Raw genomic sequence first — 5,781 nt, 5'->3', positions numbered from 1 at the left:
AAGACAGAGGTGGGTCACGACCACCGGGGCCGCACCAATGATGCGCATCCTCCGGAGCAAGCGGCGGGGGCGTCCGGGGTCTCCCAGCGGCAACGGCAGGGGTGGAGGCGGGGCCCGGCAGAGACGACGGAGAAGCCGACTCCAGCTGAACTCCGCCTCCGCGGGGCCGAAACCTGGTTGCCATCAGCTGAGTGACAGTCAAGCGCCTCTCTGCTTTCTGCGAAGAACCCAACTCCGTGTAGCGGTTCCCGCACACTTAACGACAGTTGACCTGAGCATGTCACGCACGACAACCATACGCACCCCCCAGAGGTTCTGACTGGGGCGCCTGTCCACCCGCTCCCGGCAGGGCGTCGGGGGGCGCGTCTCTGCTCCGGCCGGGTCCAGGTTTCTTATCTGCCAGCACAGAGCCCCTGGCTCCTCCTGGGCACACGCTAACCTTGTCGTAAGCCGGTCTGTACGAGGGGCCGGCTTCCCCGAGCCGGGCACCTGGCTCCCATCCATGTAAACCGCTGGCGTCCGCGTCCGCAGTGACTCCAGGTTCACGCGGAGCCCTGCGACTCATCAGTTACTAACGAGGCTCCCCTCGGGTCTGCAGAAATGCTTCTGGACGCGTTCGGGGCCACACAGGGAGCCCTCTGCGCTTTCTGGACGAGAGTCCATGCGTGATGATGAGGATGGTGGTGACGACAATAACCTGTCTGATCTCACCACGAGCTGGACGCGTGCTGAGACCACGTGAACATCATCGCTCATCCTCATGGCCCCTTGAGACCTCACTTTACCAATGAGAGTGCTAACTCCCAGAGCTTGCGGAGGGGCGTTTGCTCGAACAAAAGCAGCCTCGGTCGCCCAGGGGCTCCCCTTTTGAGCCCTCCCGACGGGCTCGAGGAGCTGCTGCGAAGGTGCTGGGCGCGGCTGTGGGGCAGCCGACCTGGAGGAGGAGATGCTTGGTCCCCTTCGAGCCCCTCCTTCAGGGGCTGCTCTGACCCCCCCAGCAACCGACATCCCCCCGTGTCCTGCAGGCGCCCTCCCCCAGGAGTGGGGAAGTCTCCCTTCAGCCAAAGGCATGTCCTGGGGAAGGGCCGAGCTGTGTGCCCTCGACGGGCCTGGGGGGCTCAGCCCACACTGCCCACTGCGGGGGCCCAAGCTCGACCACCACTGGACCAGAGGGAGGAGAGTGGAGAGCTCTGAGCCCCCCGTGTTTGTAGGAGTGTTGCTCATAACTCTGTAAGTTTTACAAAGATTTTTAACAGCAAGTAGTGAAAATGCCCCTCACACTCGACACAGGTGGAAATAAACTAAGGAGCGCGCCCCGGGCAGGCAGGCCCACAGGGCAGCGGGTCCGGGCAACACGACGCACAGCCCCGCTGCACAGCCCTGCGCCGGCAGAGCCTCGGGCCCTCCCAGCGCCTGCGGCCCCCAGCGCGGCTTTCTCCCGCGACGCGGGCGGGCTGGGGAGAACCCAGCCGCAACCAAAGTCTCTCCCGAGACAGCGAGAGGAGCCTCCTGGAGAGGCCGGTGAAGAGTCGCTGGGAAGGACCCGAGAACAAGAGGTAACGTCAACTGCGTAATGATGGCACAATTTCCAAATATTATGTGCGAGGCAGCCTCAAGACAAATATTTTTGAATTTTTAATGGAAAAATGGCATTTCTTTTATTTATTTTATATGTATTTTTGAGTGTTAACAAATAGTTCTAGTGGTAATTAGCATCTTTGTATATTTATTGAAAACCAGCACTAAATCTGTATATTTACAGAAAAACGCCTTCGACATAGATAATAGCACAATTCCATGTTTGTGAATTGACAGTTTCCTCTAAACACAGAGGAGAAATTCAGCAATCGTCACTACAGCTGTTTGTGAAAATTTGACAATAGATAAATAATGACTAGAAATCAATCTTTTCATTAAAATGCAAGAACCAAAAAATATCTAAAGGAATTTTATTATCCCTTTAGCAAGTCCAGGCCGGTCTTTAGGAAGCTCCTACACGTCCGTCGTGGCCTTGTTTCTGTCTGTGGATGCCGAAGCGTCTCTTTCATTTCACACATGCGTGGTGGGGACGCGGTGGGGGCGCGGTGGGGGCGGTGGGGGGGCCCTGACTTCCTCTGACGCTTAACTCACCTTCAACATCCGCTCCTGACTTTTCCTCACTCACTGAAGGCCTGGGCTGCACATACACACAGTACACACATTCACACACACAAACATGCACACACACTACACACATTCATACACACACGTGCGCACACACACACTGTACACACATTCACACAGACACGTACACACACTGTACACACATTCACACACACAAGCATGCACACACTGTAGACACATTGACACACAGTGTACACACATTCACACATACACACACTACACATTCACACACTGTACACACATTCACACACATGCACATACACTACACACATTCACACACACACTGTAGACACATGCACACACATGCACACACACCCTGTACACATTCACACATACACACACACTGTACACACATTCACACACACGCACATACACTACACACATTCACACACACATGCACACACACACTGTACACACATTCACACACACACTGTAGACACATTCACACACACGCACACACATACACTGTACACACATTCACACACACAGGCATGCACACACTGTACACACATTCACACACATACTGTACGCACATTCACACACACACTGTAGACACATTCACACACACACATGCACACACACACACCCTGTACACACATTCACACACACACACAGATGGCGGTTCAGCCGAAGTGTTCACACTCCTTATTCTGTCCACTGACCTGACCATCAAATGTGTTCCATATATAACCCTCCTCCCCCTCAAAAAATAAAACCAAAACAACAAACAAACACAGACCATTGGCTTACATCACAGCTGCTCATTCATTGAGAGCATTGACTTAGACATTGTCTGTGCGGGAGAATTAGCTGTGTTGCGGGGTTTTCTCACAAGGAGGCAGGAACCACGTCTGAAGCAAAGGTGGATCAACATGATGAGCCACACGCTCTTGGCCGCTCTCAGCAGGTGAACGCCATGGCCGCGTGGGCAGCAGCTGAGAAAGACCCTCTCCGGTAAGTGTCAGCAGGGTCTGTGTCTGGTCCCGCTTGTAGGCATAAGGGCAAAAAACAAGAAAAAAGAAGAAAGATGCTGATTCTAAACCAACGTCCTTCCGAGGACTGGGCCCCAGGAAGCCCCTCCTCTGGTGGCCTCTGGCGTTTCTTCATCGTTTCCATCCCACCGGCAGCACCTATGCTCAGGCGCGTGTGAGCGGACGCCCACCCTGAGCTGTGGGGTGAGCTGCAAGGCAACCCTTGCGCTGGAGGAGTGGGCTGATCCCCATCACCAAAGCCCAGCGTTGACAGACCTTCAGTTTCCAGCTTCCCTTAAAGGAGAAACAGAGCATTCTCCATTTTGGAGCTGGAGACATTTCCTGCCTCTCTCCATTTGTACCCGTCTTAAACAGTCCAGTGGGGTGCTGCCTCTCGCAAGGAAATTTTAGAAATGTAGCAATTCTTCGGAAATCAAGCAGCAAGCCCGGGTGTGTCTGTAAGTTGGCTTCACCCGTCCCACCAGATGAGGTGCCTGGGGCCCCCTCTGTGGCATGGCTTCCGTAACTGTTTGTCGGGTGAGCCGGCCAGGACCCTGTCTGTAGAATATGGTTCCCGTCTAGGTCAGCGTCTTAGGAGAGAGAAAAGCCCTTGAGCGCCTCTTCGCAGAGGTCTCCGTGCTGGGCCTGGCAGGGGGGCTGTTGAAACTGTTCGTCGGGAAACATCTCGGCTTACGAGCTATGTGAGGTCCTTTCTGCTCGAGGCCGGGTGCTGGGCTCCCGGAACAGGCGCATGTACATCCGTGGTGTACAGACACGTGGAGTGGAGAAGGACAGGGAGGTGACCAGGTCCCCTGGGGGAGCCAGGTGGTCTGGTGACTCGCTTCCGGGTCTACTTGCAACTCACCCTCCCCCCACTTTGCAAATCTTCAGTGAGACAGAGATGAGTCTAAAGCTTCTTCTTCCCTGATGGCTCCAAGCATCCAGGCAAGGCTCGTGGGCCGGAGGAGTTGATGCCCCCCACTCCCCTCTCCTCTGTGCAGGGCTCTGCTGGCCCACCACCCCCCACCCCAGAGCAGGTGTAAGGGTCAACCTCAGCACCCACGGGCTGGTGGGAGGAGGGGACGTTGTCTCCTCAGGGAGGCTGGGGTTCTGTTGTCAAATGAGGGGGCGTAGTCCTGCCACCCCCAAAACTCCCCTCAGCGGCCTGCAAGCTGTCACTGCTTCTGGTCTGCTGAGAAAAAGCCGTTGGGCCACCATCACCAGAAGTAAAAGCACGAAGCTGCAATTCCAGCCTGAAAAGTTGCAAGATTGATGAAAATCTAGATGTAATCTGCTGTCCACACCCGTGATGGGGCCTCATCATAGAAAGAGGTGAGACGGGCTAGGAAAACGGTCATGCTCTTTTTGAAGAAAGCTGTCTTCCCCGTTTGTTTACAAAAACAAGTAGCTTTCTTCAGAAGTGGCAATAGATGTGGTCAATGGGGTGGTTTTATCAAAATGTCGAGTAACATACAACAATTACAATTAAGCACCGAAATCCAACCAAAACCAAGCCCTTTAAATGAACTCGAATGCATAAGAAAACATCAGACTGGTATAAAATGTGGGGTTGAAACTTTCCGCGATCCCTCGAGTGGTGTCAGTCACAGCAGCACGGGGTCTGGGGGAGAAGCACCTCAGAGCCAGAGACGGTCTCCAGAATAAAGTGCTGCGGGAGCCAGCATCCTGTGTGCTTTTAATAAAGCAGAGAGATGGCCCGGGCTCCGACAACACTTTCTACATATTTATATTTGGATTGTTGCATGTTTAACGTTAATGCTGTCTATTTTCTGCCTTTTAGGTGCTTAGGCGATTGTAACATTTTAACACTGCTCTGAAATAAGTGCTTTTTGTGAGAAGTTCATCCTCCAGGTTCAGACAGACTGCATTTCCTGGTAAAATTTTATTTTGCAATTATTACACGTTTTTTAAAACATCTTCATGCCACAAGATGCGAAGTCCAAAATATTTATGTTCCTGATTGTCAGCCTTTCCTTCTTATAGATGTCGAAGTGAAAGGAAAATAGACAACTCATTTTGTTGAATCAATACAGGCGTATTATCACAGCAAGATTATAATTCAGGTGCACAAAACCTGCATTTTCTGAGCCCAGCAAGGAGGCGAGTAGGTGCTCAGAGGCACAGCAGGTAACTAATATCAATAAAGTGCCCAGATTCGAGTTCCAACAACAGAGAAGGGGTCAAGCGGCCACCCACAGAAGCGGTGAAAAGCAGAGTTAAGGCCAAAGTCCCCCCTAAGCCCACCTCCCAGCTCTGGAAGAAGTGTCCACCCAGGGACACGTCCACACCTCCTCCTGGCACCCACAGGATGGGGTCGGGGCGGAGGCGCCTCCAGCAGTGATGAGTGGCTTTCTGTCCAGAGCAGGTGGGAGATGGGCGCCAGCACCCCGTCTGACGCCCCGTCTCTCCGCGGCTCTCCCCTCGAGCATCTCGGCCGCCCACCTGTCACCTGGCACCCCGTCTCCTCGTCGTCCCTCTCCATGCTGGGTCTCTCTTCACGGCCATGGTCTCTGTTCCAGAAACAGCCGTGTAATAGGGTAGAAGAGACCTCAGTCACACTCGAGGAAAGCAGTCTTCTCAGTGTCTAAGCTCACTTCTGAACGCACTGAATGTACGTATACTTTGA

This window comes from Bubalus bubalis, chromosome 13, assembly GCF_019923935.1.
Source record: "Bubalus bubalis isolate 160015118507 breed Murrah chromosome 13, NDDB_SH_1, whole genome shotgun sequence".
NCBI classification, from domain to species: domain Eukaryota; kingdom Metazoa; phylum Chordata; class Mammalia; order Artiodactyla; family Bovidae; genus Bubalus; species Bubalus bubalis.
The sequence above is the reverse complement of the archived record's forward strand: the minus strand, read 5'-3'. Positions refer to the sequence as shown.